This window comes from Harmonia axyridis, chromosome 4 (assembly GCF_914767665.1).
Source record: "Harmonia axyridis chromosome 4, icHarAxyr1.1, whole genome shotgun sequence".
In the NCBI taxonomy this organism is placed as follows: domain Eukaryota; kingdom Metazoa; phylum Arthropoda; class Insecta; order Coleoptera; family Coccinellidae; genus Harmonia; species Harmonia axyridis.
The window spans coordinates 34,938,306-34,963,699 of NC_059504.1; the positions used below are offsets into that span (position 1 = coordinate 34,938,306).

The 25,394-nt window shown below is 32.8% G+C and overlaps 1 protein-coding gene across 1 annotated transcript in view; it reads left to right on the forward strand.

Moving 5' to 3' along the window:
* Window positions 1-25,394, forward strand: part of LOC123678298 (frizzled-7-B) — a 61,051-nt gene that overhangs the window by 15,364 nt on the left and 20,293 nt on the right. The gene's annotated exons all lie outside the window — the stretch shown is intronic.

Genomic DNA, 25,394 nt, shown 5'->3' on the forward strand with positions numbered 1-25,394 from the left:
ATTTATCTTAATTAAATCAGGCTTCATTACTTCCACGGATTATCGCGATGAATGAAATAAACCTTTTTCAGCTGATGATTCTACGAGTTATTTCACCTTTAAAATTCCTTATCTCAGCTGGGAAATCCAGTACTTCACAGTTATATTTGCAATTTCAACGGGGTTGTATATCAAGAACAAGGGTGTTATTCCAATTCCAAGGGAGGTTCCGAGAGACGTTCTTTTTGTGTAATAATCCAATCTCAAGGGAGGTTTTCGCCTGTGATATTTCCGAGGATATTTCAATCCCAAGATAGGGGCTTTGGAAGAATGAACAACGATATTAGAATACATGAAATAGATTTTGAAGCTCCTTTCGAGATTTCCAGCAAGAATTCATAAAGAAACATAAAATTACATTTATCAGAATATAAACCTGAAAAGGAGTTTTGTTGAAGGTGTTCGATCGAGTGTTCGACAATATGAAAGAAATTTACCAAACCAGAAATACGTTTCTACAAAATGTATGGTATCAAAATGAATTAATTTTCCTGGTGAAATTTTTATTGTTTTTTGCAAATATCAAACGAAACCGAGAACGAAACACTTACCGAGTATCTTAACACAATTCTCCAAATAAATTAAATTGGAAATCTTAAATCGAGCTAGTAATTATTGAAATCTAAAATATCTTACGTATCTTTGATAGAATCTTTCAGAAGATTCTATCAGACCTTCTTCCATCCAGCTACGTGCTAGTGTCACTTACAGCTCTTTTATGGACCACCAATCACATACGACAAATCGACAAAATACCGCAAATCCAGTAGCTCCATTAGAGGCGTGCAAAATCGTTGCACATTAACTTGACCTAAGGAGCTTTTGATCGCTCGAGGTTCATGCGCCATTAGAGACCATATAACTGTGCCTAGGTGTATATGACTTGTGATTTATTTGTCATTATTTGTTGTTAGTTCAACTAGTTCATTTTCAAATTTGGCTTGAATATTCGAATTGTTATTTTAGATATGAATTTCATCTCGATTCAATTCTCAATTTCTGATCATATGTAGGAAATATTTTTTGTCAAATTTCGCTCACTAAATAGCCAAAAAAGATTATAGGTTCTTCTGTTCGAAAGTTATCGTGTGTACGGCCTGACGGACGGCTGATATAATTTCAATTTAGAACAGTAAGGAATTTGTAGCGAATATATTACCATTAGTAAATCCCGTAGGATATTATTCACTCTCAGAGTTGTTAATTGAGTTGAGATGGGGGACATAATGAACTTTATGTAATATTTGCACTCGGATTTGCAGTGTTTCAAACTTCAAACAATTAATAACATACATACAGCATAATTAAAATGATTTGATTCGTTTAATCTTTGAAGTGGATTTCGCTATTTTAGGGAGATATTCGGTATAATTTATTACTCACTCACATCTCAACGTATGTTAAACTTATAAATTCTGACTTCAATGGCTATGCATAACCCATTTAATGGCTTATCTGAATCTGTAAATGGATGAAGTTATAAAATCAATATTTTCTGGTTTATTGCTACTGCAATAAATTATTGCCTCTCAGATCTCATTACCTATTGCGATTTAAAGGCACAGTCACCATATTTATTAATTATTGAATCATAACATGGAATAATGAATAAATTCAAGAAATATTTAAGGCAAGAAATATTATTGAAAAAAAAAATAGTATCTTTATTTTTCCATTCCAAATAAATAATAAATAACTATAATCCACCTAAAATTCAATTCAACGGGACGGTTGGTTGACACTCGACTAATTTTTCGGAAACAAATTGGTATTTTGATGATTATTAGCGAAAAAAATTTCATAATGTAATATAACCGACTGATTTATGTTTCAAACTTAAGTAATCTTAACATTTTCCTTGAAAAATTATTATATTTACAAGAGTCCGAATAGAACTGAAATTGGTAGGTAATTCTTCATCAGTGAGTCCAGCGAGTTGAAGTCGAACCAAATGGCTTGTAGGCCATTTTTGTCTTCGTGCAAGTAACAGAAGCTTTGGCCAAATATTGGCGCCTTGTTTCCTATAACATAATCGCTTAAAAATAGGAAAATAATGTCGTATCGGACTGTCACAAGAGCACATTGATTTTCCTCTTAGTGGTGTTGAAAAAACCTGAAAAGTCCATTAGTGATTGTTTGCCATAAGTTGGTCTCGATGAAAAACAATTCCTAATACAAACATATCAGAAATTTTAACGGGCAATGGAGTCATAAAAAAAATTAGGAAAACACTGTCGAGACCGTTGGTTCATTCATGCGCCACTTGTGCCATGGCCCCACCCTGAGATTTTGATTGCCTCATTTTTCAGCACAACACCCTCAATATTACTTTCTCAATCCAAAGGGCAAGGAAAAAAGGAAAGTAATGGATTCACAACAATATTCCTGTTTTCAATGACAATCACGGACGCCTTATCGATTTTCAATAATTTTCATTTTGACCCCCCTGAGAAAATTTTCTACGGGCGCCCATCTACAGAGAACAAGATTTAGAACGACCAAATTTATCGATCCTAACAGCATCATCAGAGACCGAACCTACACTGAAAATTCAAGTTTCTGGGTTTTTTGGTGTTATAAAAGTTATGTGTTCCAGGCCGAATTGAATTTGACCATGGATTCATCATCTGTGAGTTGTACCACAGCTCATACCTTTCCGTTTAGGACATTTCGGCGCAAAATTCGAAAAATACATCGTGCCGAAATGATATATTAAAGCTCTGTTTGGGAAACGTGCGCTTAAAAATAAATGGAATAGTGGATTGGTATATATCAGTTCTCATTTTAAGGCGTTCAATTCCCGTTGAGAAATGTTTAAAATTTGTGTATTCTCAATCTAGTAATTTCTTGTGATTTTGAAGTTCGATATTGTTTTTAATAATGTAACCTACGAAACTATCAGATTATATCTTGTTGAATGTAACAATTGCATAAACTTCACGTTAAAGTCCTCAAACAATAGTTAAATCATCCGTTACCTGCAATGTTCGATTCGAATCTTAAACACAATTTGAAATCTAACCTTACCTAACCTAACTTTGTACGCAATTTACTGGATCTTCATCAATCAGCGTTTGTTATATAGGAAGATAGGACATCTCCATCGATCGTTAGGTGCCATATTGCATCTTCCAGTTCGTGATTGCCACAAGATTGAACTATGACAGTCCTTGCGACGATGTGGCAATCTTCCCATAATCCGCGATGCGGTTACAGTTACCCAATCAAATTTCAATTCCCTTTTTGAGAATAGAATTCATAATAATCTTGGGCAACTATAGGTTAGGTCTTCTGCCGGTGTCTCAAGCGTCACGATGGAAAAAATTTATGAATGCCGATAGCCGATTAAATTATTTAATTTTCTATACGTGCGCGGAAGTCATGGCCGTTGCAGCTTGCTATCTCTCCATTTTCTGTGGGAAATGTCACGACTCTATGGCAGATAGCTATCGTCCCGAGCTGGCTATGAATTTACGATCTCGGCTTTTAATTATGTTGGAAGAGGACAAGAGATGACGGTATTTTCGCAGATGCTTCCATTTGGTCGAATTCCCTGCGAGATCTGTTTCTAAATTTCAGTGTTCTTGTTTGATTAAATAGGAGGAATTTTTTTTCAAACGTATAATGACAACGTCATGTTTTGACTGACAAGATCATCGAAAAGTTCTACTTTTCGTCCGCCGGAGGGGAAAATGTTGCTATGTCAACGATGAATTACTTTTCTTTCCGCCGGAGGGAAAAGTGTTGCCTAGCAATGATAACTATCCTCATGTCTGTCAAAATTAATTAAACATTACAACCGTAACTAGGCAATAGATAAATCAATTATAACCAGACTTTTATGAAATTCAGAACGTTTGAAAAAAAATTTACATATTTTATTCTGAGGAGAAGTGACTTTTCACAGGCTCGCCATGAAAAGTCAACTTCTACTTCTCCTCCTTATGTGAAAGCGAGCGTGTGAAAAGTATTATTTTAACGCATTCATTTGCATGCGCAAATTTATATCTGCTCAATAATATCAAAAATGTTTTGAATAAGGAGTTAACAGTTTTGAGGGGGAAATCCACTTAAGCCAGAACTTCTTTACCATTTAATTACCCTTTGTGGGGGGTATGAGGATCAACTTTGAAATTTTAAATGGGATTCCCTATTTTTTTATTGCAGATTCGTGTTCTACCGAAAAATTACAAAAGTTTTGTCAGAAAAATTTTTACCGATTCGTCACTAATTGCTCTGCGATTGAATTTGAATTTTCTGTCCAAACGACTTTAATGTATCCGTTCCATTAATCATTTATATGAAATTTCAGTCGTGAATTCTCCAACTTTTCGTTGAAACCTGGAAAACGTTCTACACTCGGTTCTGCGCATAAAGATTGACGGAGATTTCTACTAGATTCCAAATACTTTTCTTTCAATTGATACATCCTAATTAACATTTTTCCCTCGATTTTTCCGTAAGATGTTTCCTTCTCAAGATTTTTAACTGATTATCGTAATAGTCAAAAAAATCACCCGGTATATTTGAAAGTTTATAAAACGTGAAATTGAATTTTAAACCACGTAGTCACGCAATTCGTAAGATAACAATTTTTCAATACTTTTCTAACTGAAACCGGGGTCAAACCCAGAATTTTGTTTTCAGAGTTGAACCGTTCTGTGATGAAAAAATATAAACCATGTTGTGAAATATGGGAGAATAATTATTATTCTATTTTGAGCTCGATTTTGAGTATTATAAATCTTTCGTTTGAATCGATAAAAAAATTGGTAATGAAGTATTGTAATATTTTCAAGATTCGCTCTCAAAAAACAACAATTAATAGTATAGGTATTATTTCATAATGAAAAGTGTCACTTTTCATGGCGAGTCATGAAAAGTCACTTGTCCTCCGCATATAATATGTTATTTTTTTTTTCCAAATATTTTGAAATGCATCAAAATCTAATTATCCTATTTGAAATAAGATTTACATTAACTATCGTTACAATTTATTGATCAATGGATTATTTGCCTAGTTACGATTGTCATGCTTAATTGATTTTGACAGACATGATGTATAATAGTTGATAGTTATCATTGCTAGGCTTTTCCCTCCGGCGGAGGAAAAGTAGAACTTTTCGATGATCTTGTCAGTCAAAATATGACGTTATTGTACCGGGTTTTTCACCATAATTTGACCCCCCCCCCCCTTAAACTTTGTTACTGACAGAGATACAAAAAAATTTTTCTACAAAAGTTTCACGAAATCGACTAGTGTTTTTTTAAAATGATTTCAAAAAATCAAATATATACAGAGTGGGCAACATATTCATAGCAACTTCATTTTTTCAAATGGAATACCCTGTATATTTTGCTATATTTGACTAGCTCTTTTTCTTCTGATTTCGAATGTATAACATATGTTTGGTCTATCTCTCTTATTCTGAGTACCACAGAGTTTCAAATTTTAAGAATCACCTGGCAAGCTAAGAAATCAGTTTTTTGAGTTATCTCGTTGGCATTGATAAGACATACGTTTTTCACTATAAATTGGAATTGGATGATTTGGATGCAACTCCATATATTCTCTCTTGTAGCTTTCTTTTTTTTTATTGCTCTTCACATAAAGTGAAAATATTTCAAATTTGTTTGCTTCTGTGTAGTGCATATTCAATGAATAGTTTCATTTAAAGGCAAACTTATGTCATATATCGTTGCCAACGAGATAACTCAAAAAGAGCATTTTGAATTATCGCAGCCTTCCACTTGAAAACTGATTTCTTAGCTTGCCAGGTGGTTCTTGAAATTTGAAACTTTGTGGTACTCAGAATAAGAGAGTTAGACCAAACATATGTTATATATTCGAAGTCAGGGGAAAAGAGCTAGTCAAATATAGAAAAATATACTTGGTGTTCCATTTGAAAAAATGAAGTTGCTATCAATATGTTGCTCACCCTGTATATATTTCATTTTTTGAAATCATTTTGAAAAACACTAGTCGATTTCGTGAAACTTTTGTAGAAAACATTTTTTTTTACCTCTGTCAGTAACAAAGTTAGCGGGGGAGTCAAATTGTGGTGAAAAACCCGTTACGTTCGAAAAAAAAATGTTGTTGCACCCTGAATCTTGTGTTACATTCTTCATAAATATCATACTCAAATGATACTTTTTGAGGGTTTGAGTGTTAGAGTAGGGGATGAATAACCTATCTGAACTCCGCCCTTTAACTGAATTTGAATTATCAGTTATATGTCTTTTTTTATGTTCTTTCTATTTAAAAAATTCAATAAAGTCCATTGTTATTATTATTATTTTCCAAACGTATAAGTAGAATATCTTCTCTTCTATCTGCAACAATAACGTTAAAATTACGTATAAAACTGAAATATTTTGGGCTGAAACTGTTTCGAAGAGTTTTCACGAGTAGACAAAGATGGCTTTTCCGATGTCTTTTATGTTGGAACCCCTACCCAATCATGCAGAAATTAATAATTCGACCTTCCGAACTGTGAACATTTTCCACGTCGAGACACAAGAACCATTAGATAGGGAAATTGTTATCGATCCATTTTAATGTGAAGTGATTTCCCCAGACCAAATTGACATGACGCTGATGTACATTTGTCACGAATCCATAAACATGAATGGAACTTCGAACTATCCGATAGAACGATATTCAAGAACATGAAGATGTAGACATTTATAAATCGATTTTAGCTTCACGTGTTTTAATAGGAACTTGTTTCAAGTGAAATATGCAAAATGCGGGTATCTATGGTCTATGGATAGTATGAATAAACAGCAGTAATGGAGAAACACTGTTAGTATAGCGGTTTATTACATATTTCCTGTTCGTCACAATATATACCATTAATCACTAAAGGTAGTTGAATTGCCTTTCAATTTATTTTTCAAATTTTTCCCAAATGGAAGCCAGTTCTCGTGAAAAAAAAAGGACTATGTTCGAGGTTAATAATAACAAGTTTTCGAAACAATTGTGGTCAACATCCAAACATTTCAATGTCCTGTTTTTCTTTGATATGTTTTATAAACCTTTTTCTTCACAATACCACAAATATAAAAATCTAGGTGTAGGATCGTATGATGCCAAACGCTAAAACCAACGATTAATGAGTTTTTCTACCGTTCACATTGCCACAGTATTCTATCTGACGAAAAAAATTGCAGAAAATCCATTTCTTACAGTTTAATAGCATATCCTGGTTTCTGCAAATATGTTGCATTTTCGGCAGCATCGCAATCGTATGTTTATTTTCTTTCGTTTTCGTATCATTATGGACGAATATAATAGAGCTTATAAAACCTTCAATTCTCCAGAACAAATATACCTACAAGATACATTTTAATGCTTAAATTAGAGATATTCCGTTTTCTCAGAGATATACCGCCCACAGTAACTTTGTAATGCGTTCAGGTAGGTAACTTCGATGACTCTTTTCTTTTACAAAAATAAACTGAACAATGTTCGAACTCTCCAATTAAAATTTGGACGATGATTGTTCAGTTTTTTTTTAATTTTTGTTGAAAATTGAAAGATTCGTTAAACCTTCTATCTTGCAGAATAAGAAGTACGTTTTAATGCTTTTTACAGTGCCTTATACTTCTCTAATTATTTTATTTTCGTCCCTAATGAAATGAACGATAATATTCAAATTCAAATTCAAATTTATTCATCACAACATTCTAAAATACATAAGTATGATCAGAAATGTATGACCTAAGCAAAGCTTGTATTTCAGACACTCCGACCAACAAAGATGAATACAATCACAATATAGAATCACTATAATAAATTTCACGATCTTATTTTTTCATAGGGAGTGGCTCTGCTGAATAAATATTATAAATAATAATTATAGCATTATTCAGCAAGTTAGAAAGTAAAACTCCATATTTTCAATAGTGATACGAAAAAAGGTAAAAATTGATTATTCAAATGCTCCGTTTGCGGTTTGGAACAAAAATATACAAGTTGTTCATCAAAAGTTGACATTTCATGCATTGCAACCAATTATTCGTTATTGAAAATAATGAAAATTATAGGTTCTAAACTGAAAATCTTGAATTTTGATGAATTTGAGTTATTTGAGTTCTGATTAACCCTGTACATTTTTGGTCCAAATCGCAAACAGTCTTATAATACTACGTATTTGCAGAATCGAAAATGTAAAAAAATGTGAAGCCTCGTCGTCGCCATTTTGTTTTATAATAATCTTATTATTATTGAGTTTTTACTCATGGTATGGCAATATGCTAAAATTACCATTAACAAAGCTATCTAATGATGCAAAAATATATTAGGTGTGCCATTTAAAATGAGAAAGTAGTAGTATGTTTCCGGCTCGGTTTCCGGTAAAACCGAAAGTTGTAAAGATCCGAAAATATTTTAGGGAGAAAAATCATTGTCCCATACCCCAACATGCAAATTTTCAGCACAAAATTATGATTGTTTTCCATAAACGTCTAACAGGCCATTGCGGTGAATCACCCTGTATATGAGGCCTTCCATACTTGAAACTCACTCTGTATAACTCTGTCATTTTCGTCTCCTTTAAAGGAGATGTTTCTTCCAAAAATAGAAAATGTTAATTATATCAAAATGAGATGAAGCACGCCAATAATTAACTTTTCTAAAAAATTGAAAACAGCACAACACAAACCTTCTCGTCTCACTTCTCTCGAGACAGTTGCGGGGCGCGAATCTTTACCGTTACACATGGAATGTGTCCTTCATTTCATCTCAGCCCGTCTATGAATATGATTTCAGGTATTTACTTCTCGAAAGATAACTGTCAGAATCACCAGGTGAATAGAGAATAACTACACGTAATTATAGCGACAATTGCTCGCAGCTACCTAGATTACAGCCTTCCTGTCCATGCTAAAAAAGGAGGGCTTTGTGCTTACACCATTATATGCATTGAAAACCGAATAATTTGTAGGTTTTTTTCGTTACAAATGAGAGCATGGCCTTGAAGTTCTCATGAGAAGACACAATTAATCTAGATGAAATATAGTGATTATGTTTCACCGTATTATAACTTGTGATTAAAAAACTATTTCTTCGCCCATAAATATTCGGAGAAATGTGTTGGGTGGATGCATTATGAATTTGTGATACACTTGTTAACTACTTTTTTAGACATTAACTTACTTTTTTCTTTTATTTATATTGAAATTATGTTTTACCAAGGGATAAGCGAGGAATCATTTCGATTTTTGAGATCTTATAGGTGATAAGCAATATTTTCAAAGTGGCCCAAATTAGACTCTCACTGAGAGTATCTCGAGAAGTCTTTATAAGGCTCAAAGAAAAAATCTTCAAGGTCCTACGATATCTTTTTTCGAAATAATAAGATTTCACAAATCAGATCGTAAATATTTTGCTTCATTCTCGAGTTACAGGAAGTTTTTGAAAAATGACTGTTTGAAATATTTAGCTTGATCTTGTTTCCTATTCGAGATATTCAATAAATTGTGAAACGTTGTTTTTTCAGTAATTTTTATGGTTTATATGGTACTCATAACTGTTCATAGGAATTAATAACCGTTTTAAGAATATAGAGGAGAGTTGATGTTTTTGAATTCGGACACCCTATAAATTTCTTGATTTCAATTATAGAATAAATGAATAAAACCTCCGAATAAATGAAAAATATTTGTTCACATAAAAAGTGTCCCATTTCAAGAATAAAGTCGAAGAACTCAATATCTTCGAACCGGATGACATTTTTGTAAAACCAGTAACGGAATCCTTTTCGATAAATCAGCGGCTAAAGAACTGTTCAAAAATATAGGGAGTCCCATTCAAAAAGCGCCAACTCTCCTCTATGTATCTAAAACGGTGATTAATTTCTATGTTCAGGTATAAGTATCATTCAAAATTACTGAAAGAAACGTTTTAGCATTTTTCGAATATCTTTAACAGAAACTAATAAATAGCGAAAAATTTGAAACAGTAATTTTTAGAAACGCCCTGTAACTAGAGAACGAATCTATGGAATATCTATGGTCTGCTTTCTGTTATCTTATTATTTCGAAAAATGAGAGGGTCCAAGAAGATTTTTCTCTAAGTCTAATAGTTCTCGAGATGCTTTCAGAGAGCATCGAATTTGGGACACCCTGTACATACATATAAAAATGATTAAATATGTTTGTACTTATTATACTTATCTGCATCATACTATGTACTTATTCTATAGGCTAATAAGCATGCGAAATCTTCTGATTAAAACATGAAAACTGAGTTCGGTAATCATACCGAACTCATTATATTAATAATGAGCCAAAAAATTTTCACCTTGAAGTGATGCTACGAATAGTTTCGAATTTCTAAATTTGAATAATATTTCCATTGAAGTGGAAATAATAAAGCTTTGCGGAATTCATGAATCAAAAACGGCAACTACTGAGCGTATATCGAAACAGGTTAGCCATTGAACTGAAAGATACAATTCTTCATAAAAAAAACGAAGCTATAAAAATGTAGTTTTATAGTTGGTAGTTAATAAATTAAAGACCTAGTTACTGTCGTATATCCTGCATGTCTCGAGTCTCATTGCGGTATTTACAGCATCGTTTTCTTCAACTGTACCGGATTGCTTTATAGCTCACAAGGTATTACGTTGAAAACTGGAGAAATCGGCTTTTCTCACATTGCTGTCAGGAAAAATCGGCAATATTTTATCGAGATTAGTTTGATAACGGTGGATGTAATAGAAGTAATACTCGGTCGATATTCAAAGATCTTAAGAAATGAAGATAAATATGACGCACGAATAATTTTTATGACGCCGAAAGGATATGTTGGTAGGCCTTTTTTGTGAATTTCTGAGTTATTGATATCTCTTCCTGTTATAAAAATATTATGATTTAAGTTTAATTTGATGGGTCTTTCAGAAGCATATATTTCTGAATGATTGGTATCTCTTTCTGTTATCAAAATATTATGATTCAGGTTAAATTTGCATGGGTTAATAGAAGGGTGTCTATATTATCGAATATTTTTAAATCCTTTTTTTTTCATTCCAATCAATTGTTGAAATAGTGTTTCATAAGTTTATTTTAGTTATGGAGACCTATATTGGATAGATATTTTTTTTGAGCGGAATATATTGCTTGGAACAGTGCCTTGTGAATTTCACCCAAAAAATTCTGAAAATTGTAGAATATACTGAATATTTCGAAAATAATTCATTATATCAATAAATCTAATTTGATTTTCCTTTGGCATTCTAAATTTATATGGTCTAGGATGAAATCGAGGATGAAATCATTTATATGTAAATTAAGAGACATTTCAAAAAATTGCATGCGCTTTTATTTTCAGAAAGAGCTAGATGATTGTTTTACATCAGCCAGAAACTGAATTGTAAAAATTTCAAAAAGAATCGCATTTTTTTTTATCAAATGGTTCCAAAACATTTTCGTTGAAAATTAATTCTAGCACTTCTTTCTTACCAGATCTGACGTCACAATTTTGATTCATTTTTCAGATCTTGGAAGCAATTCAACTTCAAAACTATATTTCAAAATCAACACACCGTCAGGAAAAGCGTGAGAAAAGAATTGGGAAGTAGTTTGAAGGGGTCGATCTTTCCATAAAGTTAATTGCCTACAACTAGTGCATTATAATGAAGACGACAGGAGATGAAACTATTTTAATTGATCAAGCTCATTGCTAGTCATTTCGATAAACTTGGTTATAAAATTTTAAAATAACCTCATTCCTTATTAAATGGTGTTTCATTGAAAAAAAAATCGACGAAAGCACTGTCGTGAAGTAAAGGTAGTTTGTAATCTGACTAATATCCCAGATACTCGTTTTCCAGATTAGAAACAACTTATTTTTCATTCTCTAAAATTGTAAACAGGAAAACATTCGACACTTAGACAATCTCAGCAATATGTCATAACTTGTTCATGAGTTGATGAAATTCTTAAAAAAATGGTAACGACGGGGGATCACATTTTTTTGAATAATACTGCAGAAAAATTTTATTTCGAAAACCCTTTTTTATTTTCGAATCTGTCGATACGCACCATTAAAGGACTGTTCGCGGTTTAGACCAAAAATGTACAACCTGTTCATGAGAAAGTCAAGAACTTGGACAACTGAAAATCATCAAAACTCAAGACTTTCAAATTACAACCTCTATTTTTTATTCTTTCAGTCAATTCCACGTATAAAAAGAGAGGGGGGTTATAGAAGCAAACCCTATACCTAACATGGAAACATTACTTATCGAAAAAAGACTTAAACTAAGGAAAAACCACGATTTCTAACTGAATGGAAGTATTCTGTGACCGAAAACATAAAAAAGAAATTAAAAGTTGGTGTTTCCATAAATAATTTTGACATTTCATGTTCATGTTCATTGTTCGTTGAGATTGTTGAGAATTCATTAACCAATAAAAAGTAACACTTACGAATAATTAATTACATTCCTCGAAATGTCAAATGTAGTTATTGAAATACCGATTTTTTTTTAATGTTTTCTGAAATTCCCAAAGTACTCCATCCACCTTAGAAAATAGTATCTAGATAGATTTCAGCTTTATTTGTCCCCTTGTTAATAAGATTCAACCTCGGATTCAACTAATTTTATACTGGGCATCTGATATACCCAATCAATCAATTTCGAATGCCAAAAATTCATTATAAAATTGAAAACATCTAATAGATGATATGTTCTTCATTATTTTTCAACAACGATTGCATTGAATTCAAGAGAACAAAGAACAATCCTGAATGGTTGCTTATAGACCATGCCAAATTTTTTAAATTCACTTTCCATTGTATTACCTCAACTTTTATTGTGTTTGGCATCTGATAATCAACCATGGAAACATCCTATTTCTCACTGAAATCTATTTATCTTCAATTGATCGTTGCTCAATAACACATTGATGCAATAGGAAGGAGGTAAAAGGGCGCCTATAGGCTTAATTAACTGCTATCACAGATAACATATTTAACTGCTACAAAAGATAACATATTTAACTGCTATACGAAATAACATATGGACCGCTGTACATATGTGAAACTCGTATTTTCTATTTCTAGTATTCAGGTTATCTCCTTACATGAGAAATGCCGCAACATCAAAGCAATGATTTTTTTTTTTGATAGATAACTTTCATTTGGGTTTTTAAAACGTCTTATCATTTCAATCTTGAATGTTTCAAGTACATCAGCATGTAGTACATAAGTGGATACTCCATAAAAATAAATAAAAAGGGTATTGAGAAATTGTTGTATGGTTTATAAGGGAGAAAGATATAGTTCTGTTAATAGAGATATGATTTCACTAGGAAGTTTATTTTAATGAGTTGTATTATAACTCTCTGCTAACTTCATTGGGATTTTGAGTTTCCACTCGGTAGAAAAAAAAGTTTCGCAGATGATATTGACGTCGACTTCTAACAATGTGTTTCAGAAAAGTTTTTATAATTCTGTTATTTATTGGTATGTATCGAGGGGGTAACCACTTCCGAAATCGATGTAATTCTGAAACACGAAATCCCGAAATCATCATCCGAAATCCCGAAATCGCCACCGAAATCACGAAATCATCTCCGAAATCCCGAAATCACCTCCGAAATCCCGAAATCGCTACCGAAATCACGAAATCGCTGTCGAAATCCCGAAATCGCTACCGAAATCCCGCAATCGCTGTCGAAATCTCGCAATCGCCGCGACGTCGAAATCACATTTCTCGCAATCAATGGAGTGTGCGCAGTGGCTAAGGCACTGACGTTTGTTATGTTACATATTCAGAGGTTAGGTAACAGTTTTAGCACGATTTTCTTTTCTTGAGTTAATCAAGTGGAAGTATTTGGAAGAGTGTGTAGACGAGGAAAAAGGCAAATTTGGAATTTATGATTTCAATGAGCTCTGATAGAGATGCTGATGAAGAAATTGTTTTGGATTTCGAAACTAAGCGGTCATTGAATTTGACGATATAAAGGAGATCGGGGTCGAGCTGAATATACAGGGTGTCCCGGAAGTAATTGTACATACTCTTATTAAAAAAAAAAAAGAATTGAATGAATATAAGAGGTAGAGTAGGGCTAGGTGAGTACGGATCGACGGAAAAAAATCAATTTCTGTCTTTCCTTGGAAAGCACATGGGGATTTTCATATTCATGGAAATAATGAAATCAAAATAATAACCAAACTTGTCGGTGGAATTTATAGAAATTTGGGATGTTATTGACACATACCGAGATTGAGTCAGAGATATTAATTACTTCAATATCCCATTTAAAGTGTTCAGGTTAAAAATATTACTTTGTATTTCGAATTTGAAATGAATCGAAATGAATTGTTTAGATTTTCAAAAAGAGCATAAATTTTTGCTTTAATATGCGGTATCATTCAAAGTTGTCACATCTAACATTTTTTTTTTATGAACTTTTGAAATTGGAAAAAGTTCGAAAAATTTGATTTATTCAGGATAGAGGTATCTCGTGAAAATCGCGAATGAATATAAAATCTTCTCAAAACAAAGTGAACGTCTATAAGATGGTAAGAATATGCTAATATATGAAATAATTCATTCACAACAATAAAAAACAGGAAAAAAATATGCTCAAAGACGAATTATGAATTCCTCGGAAATATTTTGTGGTCATTTTCTATGCTGAAAACATACTGAGAACTGAAATTTGAAATAGTTATCAGTTATTTGTTGGGATCTCGGTGGTGATTCAAATATTGCTATGAAATTTACGAATTATCAAAATTACCAATTTGACAAATAGAGCATTTGCTATAATATTGTTTTTGTTAGGAGTTGAAAATCTAAAATTTTGTATTATCTGTTCAACATTTCCAAAGATGCAATATTTTTTTATGAATAAAATTAATTTTACGACATTCAAAGAATTTTTAAATTTGGAAAAAAGTACCTCCTCCAGCGGGACTCGAACCACAACCTCCGAATAACTAGTTCGAGTTTGAGTTGGGAGGTTCTGGGTTCGAGTCCCGCTCGAGGATGTAATTTTTCTGAATTGAAAAATTGTCTGAATGCCGTGAAATTAAGTTCATTTATCAAAACACAGACATTAAACGATTATTCACGTATTTTTAATAAAGAAATCATCCAAAATCGCCCGAAATCCTCCGAAATCCCCGAAATTCTCCGAAATCCCCGAAATCATCCGAAATCCCTCCGAAATCCCTCGAAATCCTCCGAAATCCCCCGAAATCTTCATGATTTCCGAAATCGGTGTATCTTTTTCACGGAGTGATTACCCCCTCGGTATGTATCTTATTTTCTTATTGATATATCTACTGTGAAGGTGAAAGAATCAATTTGGATGAATAATAATAATATGTAACATTTCATTAATTAATTCCTGGTATTTATCTGACAGTTTTATCTCCGGGAAAATATTTTTTGGTAATTTTTTTTTATCACGGTCTGCTAGATTGAATTTGAAACCAAATTTTGATCAGTAAGTTTAAGATCTGTTTCAATATATAAATCGCCGACATTTGTTAATGATAATAAATGCTATAACAATCTTGAAAAAAAAAACTTGGTAATCCGAACCTTTCTAGAAATTACATACCTATTCAATTAACGGTAAAATGAAACATTCTCTCCTTAACATCGATTCTTCAATGACATTCAAAGCTATTGCCAAGATGTATATATTTGCAATTGTTTATACAAATTGAAGGTGTGGGTTTCTGCTACAATGTCATAGTTAGCGCCATTTTAAGTAACAATCATTATTTTAATTTCGAATTTATAGCTATATATTCGCCATCATTATTATATAGCATGAAATATTGTCCGCCTTATTACACCTAAATCATAATGAAATAGTGGCACCTATAACGACTTAACGAATTTTATTTACCAATATTTTCTATTCCATTCTTCTTTATTTAAAGTTTCTTCTTGGGTGGTAATGGAAGAATAGATTGCTCAGTTTACGCGTTGATTTTATTACTTAACAACTCTGACTAAAGACCACACAACTGCATCATATCGTCGTCTCTTTTTAGCGCCTGAGTCACCCTCAGCTCTGGACCATTAAATTGAATTCAGATGAATCTCCCGAAGGAAAGAAAAGGAAGGTCCATATGAAATATTGATTTTAATTAACGCAACGTCCAAACCCTTCTATTGGCTACATTCGGAATTGAGACTTTTTTCCTCGGTATTTTCTCTTATTGAAAGGGGATATAACCACAATTTGGACCTATACAGCAAAAGCCAGATAAGCTAATGATAAGAGTAGATTATCCATGAATTTTTCATTAATTATTTTTTGGAATATATAGTTTTGGCTTACTTTCTTTCTAGTTAACAAATTGACAAGTTTTTCTTTTACAAAGCATTGTTTGTGAGGTGAAAACTTACACAAAAATGTATTAAACCAATTCCAATAATTGTCTTGAAAGAAACAAATTTATCTCTTTTGTATTAATTTTATTTGTTTTCCGAACCCATCGCACAGAATCTTGAAACAATATCTATAGTTTTCGTCAAATAGAGGAAAATAGTGTCAAGCATCAGAAGAGAGAAAACTCTCCCAAATGAACAACAGTAGAAACTTGGAGAACTTATAGTAGAGGCTTAATGAATAAAATCCCAGTCCTTATACCTAAAGAAGACCTGTGACTCCTTATAGTATCATTTCATGGCAAGAAAATGTTTCATTTCGAATTCGAAACGAATGACCCCGGGTTCAAACTTCACCGCATACTATTTATCACTAATTTTTTTCTTCAAATGAGTTGAATACTCCTCATCAAACCTGTTGAACGCAGCTGATCGAATATCTGCATCATAATCATGTAAGCGCATTCACAACACAAGATAACTTCAACATTCATCATGACTCGGTACCTCCAAGTCTTCCTGACTGAGAGGATATTTTACAGCATATTTCACCAGTAAATTTATGTGACTACAAAGACAGAGCATGAAAAACTGTACCTACTTTAAGCTCGCCTTCAGGTCTTGAAATATCACAGCGCCCACACATGGAAGTTTACCGTTTCTTTGGTCTTGGGAGAACAGAGATGAATGCCTTCTGAATATGTATGGGTTCTGGTGTGACTGAATTCATCTTGAGACGTTCGAAGATTTCGAATTTGGATATGGCCATCGGTTTCGAGTTTTCGTTGTGGAATTAGAATATTGCGTGTCTTCAAGTGTTGAAGAGAATCATGAAAGATTCATTGGGCTTTTAACAACGTGAACGTTTTGTTTTCCAATAAGAAATCTTTGGAGTCGTTCGAGTAAAAAACTTCTCTTCGTTTCTTGTTTGAGACTAGATACTTTATGATGAGAAAAACACTGTAAATTTTACATAATAGTATAATGAAAGTGTTTAAGTAAGCCTTGAAGCCCAAGCTATGAGTTGCAAGAGCTTATAAACGTGTATCATACTCTATTTTATGTTATACATGCATCATAACTTCGATAAAATCACTGGAAATAATTATTCTTTCCAATAGTTATCAACAACCTATTTTAAAAGTTCATATGAATCACTTGATTGATAACTTCAAAATATATAGGCATACAACTTTTCTTCAGCCATTTTTTTCCTAAATTCAAGGCTTTATTGTAAGAAACTGGTTATATGTACATTTATGATTCAAAGTATTGCCCATCGCTGGCCTCTTCTGTCTCCTATCTTTCGGGTGGCGTACGAATCCCGCTTTTAAAAAGCTGGTCATATTTTGAAGCGATTTACGAATCGATCCAATTTTTCACTTCTTCATCAGACCTGAAGTGCTGGTCAGCCAGGCCGTGTGCAATTGATCGAAACAAGTGAGTCCGAGCTAGCAACGTCTGGAGAATACGGCGGGTGGAGTAGGATATCCCATTTCAACGTTTCCAAGTATGTCTTGACCATTTTCGCAACATGGAGTCGAGCATTGTCATAGGTACTATAAAATCACTTTATAATGCCTCTCGTTGTATTGCGGCCGTTTGTCTTTCAATTCGTTCACAATTTATAGATCAAGGATTTTGATGCAGATTTATTATGTCATGTAATATTCCAACTAAAATTTAAAAAAAAACATTCTACAAAACAGTTTAATATACTTACCACAATGAATATTATAAATCTGATGACTTTTCAATTCGACGAAAGATTGAAACTGGAACCATTAAAACATTCAAAACTCTGAAAATATGAGAACTGCGATTTTGCGGTAGAAAATATTGTATAAATGCACAACAATGAATTGGAATTTCATATAAACAAATAAATACTTAGTAAAAAATAGCTGGGGTAATTTTTCTGATAATTATTTTGTTTAGCAGCATAAGTCTTCTAAGTTCTATCATTGTAAATCCATCAATCTAATATAATCTTTTTGCAGTGTTTTCCCACATATTAAAAAACAGAGGAGAGCACAATTTTCAATTCAATTAAGATCATAATCATAATTCTTGGTTATAACTGTCCACGATATTCTCATAGGAGATAATACACTTTCTAATGCAATTATTGCTAAAACGATTATGCTGTCAATTGTTCAAACAAATAAATAACTCTTAATGGTTTCAGATAAGACTCTATGAAAGATAGGATGAAATTGAACTTACGCCTGCCTTTTCAGTATCCATTGTAATAGAATCCTCTAGGGTGAATTTTAATCCAGACAGCTATAAAAGCATTAGAGAATACAACAGTGTCTTTTCCACACCCTTCATAATAAAATAACTAAAAGTCAATATAGGGGTACTGAATTATAGTGACTAAGCTCATGAAATGAGGGCTGAAGGCAATCAGATCAGTAAAAATGTTCGCAGATCACGTATCATAGATGTTTCAATGTGTATAGCAAGTTTTTATTTTACAAAAATCCAATATATATATATTGGAATAATGTTTTATCAAATTTTCAGAATTTATTTCATATGGCGTATTTTGCATTGAATTATTCCGTTGAAACTTACGATTGCTTGTAGTTTTTTGTCGCCCAATCTTTTAGTTTAGTTTACATATAAACATTTAAAATAATAAATGGATTCTTACTTCGATTTCTTCTTTGCGATCTATGCAATTATGTACCAGCACCAAATCAGCATTCAAATTTATATGTTGAAGCTGAATACGATCTTCTCGACACATGCATAAAAAATTAATGCCATTTTTGCTATTCTATTTCATCAACGGTGACAGAAACAAGTATTCCTTGGGCACACCTGTTGTAAAATAGAATAAAATAATAGCTAAAAGATTCATTATAGCAGCCATCTTTAGAATTATGCTCGGACACTGAAGACCATCCTTATATGTTAATTAAGCATTCTTCAATGGATGATGATGAGTCATGGAAACAAAGTCACTTTGGCGCTATATTAACAAAAGGAAGAAACTTTTCTATTCATTATACAACGTCGAAACATGCTTCGAATAATGAAGTTGAAATTTATGCATTGTCTTCTCCAAAGCATGTCTCAGCTGAACCCTGAATTGTGGTCAACCATTCAAAATAATGAAATTGTTAGGAGGAGAGTCTGATTGGTTTGTGGTGAATTTTCACTTAACTATCAATAGCGTTGCTTTCGTATCGCTATCTTAAAGGAAACAATGTCCTAATTGTCTGTAATCTAGATCTCTGTTCTGCCTTCTTAGAACAGTTAGTACAGTAATATTCAAAATGTTTTTTGGTTTCCGACAAAAAAAAACAGGAATGCACTGATGCCGGATTGTTCAACAAAATATAAAAAACATCCTTTGAATAAGTCAACAAAATAAAACCAAATGCGATAAGTCACAGGATCTTGGTGGCCAATTCAACTCACCAAAAGGAGAAATTGCGCGTTCTGTGATTTTTTCTTGCACTAAAGCCGAAAAAAGGTCGTGTTGTCTGGCTGTAGGTTGCACCAACTTGCTGGAACTTGAATGGCGTTATGTTTACAAATACCTAAGCTTATTGTATGACATCTACGATCTATTAATTTCGACTTCCACTTACCGCTACATCCATCTATTGCGAAACGGACTCTGAAATTTTTCCTCAACTTTTCAGTTTCATTATTCATTAGAAATAGGCCTAAGCAGTTCTCCTGAACAAACGCGCAAAAATGAATTCAGTATAAATTTGCAACATCAATTTCATTCGAAATAAGAAACTATATGGAAAATCATCGGTATTACCATCCGCCATTAAAAATAATATGCGAAACCTGATTCGTGCATTTACGCCATTTACGAGGGATTCGTCGCATCATATTTATCCATTAACGACAGATCGTATAAATAATATGGTATGTTTCGCCTCGAAGAATGAAGCTATGATCCTGCACACCACGCCGTTCAAAACATTCCCATTTTCTAATTAAATTTCATTCCGAGAACTTGATTGGAGATCAGAATTACGATCGTGTCCTCTCAAGTTTCGCTTGACGTAGCTTCACTCTCTAATTGGAGGCTGGTTCTTGACGATGATCAAGAGGTCGATTTATGACGGTGAAATAGAAAATTTCAGGATCTGCGTGACGTTTATATTCACAATAATCGATCATTATATCAAAATATAAAAATTTTATCGATATTCTAAATGAAAATGTGTTTCGTTTACGTTTATTTTCGGATGCACAAAATGAATAATCCTTCAGTTGGGAGCAGTGGCGGATTTACAGATTTACCGCCGTAACTCTTAATTTCGATACCTCAGTTCACAATCATATCAATTACATTTTCTATCAATAAAATTCTAACTTTATGATTTGTGCTCCATCATCCTAGTTCCATCAACTATTCCCTATTTTCTTTGAGAACTAAGGTACCGTATCAGATCCTTAATTATTTCCACAGGCAAAGAATATCTCAATTATCTATGCACAACTTTTAAAGTAAGGTAAGATATATGTATATGTAACTATACAATACTTAGGTACATAATATATATAAAGCTCACAGAGAAAATATTTGGCGAATGTTGATAAATTTTTTTCATTAAACACACAGTTTAAAAACAATAGAATGAATTCCCTTTCTTAATTATCGGTTAGTATTACAGTTTGAGTTGAATTATAAAAGCATTACAATACCTTTTCGCGAGTCTTTAATTTAGTAAATTAGCAATAAGCCCCGGGCTTTTATTTTTCTCAAATTACTGTTATTTTCGAATTTTTAGCCGAAAGTGATCTCAAACAATTAAATTCAACTCACTAGTTTTGAATCAAAGGTAAAAATCATTCAAATCCGTTTTCCATGTACAGGATTACTCTCAAACGGAATGTGCTGTAGACTTGAAAATTTCAGGACGGGTTCAGTAGGTAGGTACTCTTGGATAAGTTAGTTAATGGGAAAATACGTTAGATACTCCCTCCCCTTTTTTGTTATCGCAATAATTGCAAAAATATGTTGAATGTCGATGAAAAATTTCTCAAGGTTCGTATCATTGAAAGAAATTTATTTCGCAAAATTTCGATATTTGATAATCTATCCATCAGATTACTTTTATATTTGGTCAGTATATGAAGTTCATCGATAAATTGTGTCATCTCAAAATTCAGCAATGTACCTAAGTAACTTTCAGATTGAAAAAAAAAGTTTTTTCTGACCCTACGATAATTCCATATGTTTAGTTGATGGCAAGAAAACGCAACTTTTATTTTTACCTGTATATTTCATAGAAAACCTCGAGAAAACCATACACATTTCAGACAAGAATCTCTACTTCGAAGTTATCTAAACATAATCTGTCGATATTGCAACATCGAAATATTAGCAGAACGTAACAAATTATTCAGAACCGGAAGACTTTCTATGGATATGCAAGCAAAACAATCCACCATATAACGGGCGGATGCCTAATGTACGAAGGATAGGGATACGAAGAGATGTACAACGAAATATGCAAAGTTTTTGCCTAAGTTAACTGAGTGTTTTCCAATAAGAAAAACAAAATTTTCGCCCATGGGTATGGAATTACACTTCCTCGTGCTTCACTGCTAAAAATCAGTTATTATGTGTTTTGTAACACTATTATCCTCCGAAAAGTTCTAATTTACGCATATACTCCAAAAGGTGATATTCCAGTAGAATCATTTATGCTTCAACCCTATCGCCATTGAGCATGCCCAACGCGAAATATATACTTGCAAATGCTAAAATACGTACATATATGTAGAATCATTCACGGCCTGAGCAGGTTAGCCATAACTTCCATGAAAATCGGATGAAATTTGCAGAATTTATAGCTATAGTGTTTCTCACCACATATCGACCGACGTTCGCACTATGATAATGATGATAGCATCTAAAATACATTTTGCGAACAAATATCAAAACATAAACAAATCAATAAATTATTCTTGAAATTAATTTAATTTAATTTTTAGAATCAGAACGAAAAATGTTTCCCTTCCAATAGTAATCACAAAGCTTTTTCTAAGACAATTTGAGTATTGCAAAAAAACTATTCTGGAGAACGAATGCTATGAACTTTACTTGGATCGCACAATCTGCTCTCACAAAACTTGAGAGGATTGCAGATGCAAAAACATACACATTAAACAATAAAATTAGAGACCACAAAATACCGATAAAGCGTCTAAATGGCAATACTTAAAATATACGTAATACAAGTCGCTGTTATAGCGTAAAACATCAAACAAAACCTCAGCAAACACGACGTAACTGAGTTCTTATGCAAAGAACTTTTGAATGTTTGTTTACACTCAAAAGAACCGAACTGAGTCAACAGAAATGAATGTTGTCTATGTTACACACTTGAATAATTCATGTCACGTTAAGGAATGCATGCTCAGAGAGAATCCATACTATCTAGATAATCTCCAATTCTAAACGGTGTAGGTACATATTTGTTAAACACGGATAAACTGCACTAAAATTCAGTTTTATGCTAGGTTTTTAATTATTATCCACCTGTAAGCCATATTTCCGACTTAAGAGATCCGAAAAAATGCCCTTATCTATTATCAAGACATATATGTTTTATTGTTCCTTAATTCAGTGAATGATGCTTTTTTTAATATATATCTTCTAGATCAGACATTCTTGAAATCGGCCAGTATATGTACTTAGATTTGGATTTGTTTTTGAGTTCGGAAATAAGTTAGAAATGAAACATCTAGTTGTTCCCAATTGAGTTCCCAATCAACACGTCACCTTATAAGTCCCGTTTTGGCGCACATATGACTTCGCTTGTTCCATACCAATTTTTTTCGTTGCTTTAAAAGATGCATTGGGTAATGTCTGAATCGAGATATTGACGGCTAAGTGATGCAATAGACCTCCTAGATAAATTGATGGAATACTTCAAGAAATGGAGATTCAAAGTGAATACGATGAAAACAGTTACAATCTACTTCGGAGGAACAACAGTGAAGAAAGAGACAGCAGGAAACATCAAAATAGAAACTCAGACGAAAGAATGGAAAAAGGAAGCAAAATATCTGGGAGTAATTCTAGATGAAAGAATGAACTTCAACAAACAAAAGAAAACAGAAAAAAGCAAGGCAATTGCACGGGAGACTGTACCTGCTGTTCAACCCAAAAAGTAAATTTTCCTTAGAAAACAAGCTGAAAATAATAAATATATTGCTATTACCAAGCATTACGTATGCAGGAATTACCTGGTACAATACAAAAGACAATAAGAAAGATCAGTTGAAAAATACACTAAATACAATAATCAGAACAGCGGTTAGCTCCCCATGATATAATAGCAATCAATAAATCAGAGAATAATTGAAAATCGAAACTATTGAGGAAATAGTTAACAAACAAATAGGGAAGAAACGCTAAAAGCGCACGAGAATAGAGAATTAAGAAAGGTGATACAAACTCCAACAAGAAAATCAGACAAGAGGAAAGACCTCTTTCAAAGAATCAAATAGAGGAAAAAAATGTCATCCAGAAGGGATAATACTCTCCCAAATGAACAATAGTAGAAAATAGGAGAAAATATACTAGAGACGAAATGTATGAAATTCCAGTCCTTACATAAAAGAGACCTGTGTGCCAAGTGCACTAAATTCTTTGTTGTTTGAAATAATGATGAAATGATTTTTGTGTACCAATTGATAAAGCACTTTAATTTTCTAGAATCTAGATAATTGGTTTTAATGAAGAAGTGATTGCCAAGGTTGAAGCCCATTTCTACAGCAAAGATAAACTTTTCTACAGAAAAGATTTTGAAATGTTAGAGGAATGTTGGAGTATCACTCTTGGGTGAATTAAAAAAAAGTGTGTACCTCCTGGGGTACCTGGACCTGGAAATATACTCACATTTGTGAGAACTTTTTGGCCATAATGGACGAAGAAACTACACAATGATGCTTAAACTGACCAAAGTTTTTCATGTGTTCTTGAAAAACTAATTAGGTATCACCATTGAAAGTATTAGAACACTGTTTGCTACCTAAAGGATGGATGGACAAGTGACAATTATATGATGATAGGAAATGTACATAGTTTTCTTGAATATAGCTCAACAGAAACCCTTCGATAATAAAAATTAAATTTTCAAAATTTGTAATAAGCAACAGCAATATCATTTGACTTTTTCAAATCGACCTGTTGATTCTAGACTCTAACCAATTCTTTTCTCAATATAAAATGCAATTAGCTCTCTACCGTACCTACGTTTTCAAGGATAAATTCTCGAGAAATAATAAACAATATTTGCCATCCTTCACGGAAGGATCAATAAACAACCCTCTGACAAAACAACTCATTGAACTTTGAACGTTGCATTAGAATTATTCCAGGGACTCGATATTTCAACTGTTTCATTTCAATGACCTTAATAGAGACACTAGTAAAAGCTTATTAGAATTAATGTCTTCAAGTCCTGCTTTGGATTGCTATATTTATCTAGTTCATTGCGTGAAAATAACACATTACAACTGGATCCTCGATTAGATCAAATAATTAAAAAAACTTTTTAATAGTAGTGACCCCATTCAACCACTAGGTATATTATACCCAAATATAGCCCATTATTTGCAAATTTCTTCGGGCAAATCATTGGTTACCATCAATTAAATCCACGTATTACCACACTGCGATTAGGAAGGAGCACGCTATAATCTTCACACAATAGAGCACGGTATGTGTTAGCTATATTGTCCTGCACGATGAATATAATTGGACATTGTCGAAAATTTACCTTAGCAGTAACAGTAAAAATCAATCATGTAAGTTATGAATAATGCATAACATACGTAGATTAAATAGAGATATAAATCACCCAAGAGTTCAAGTTGTTGGGTTCAAACAAAGAACGGAGCTCTTCGGTTTGAAGTGTTAACCGCAAATAATACAGCTGTGGCTTTTGGATCAGGAGGTTAAGGCGGTTATTCTAACAAGGATGGTTTGGTCCG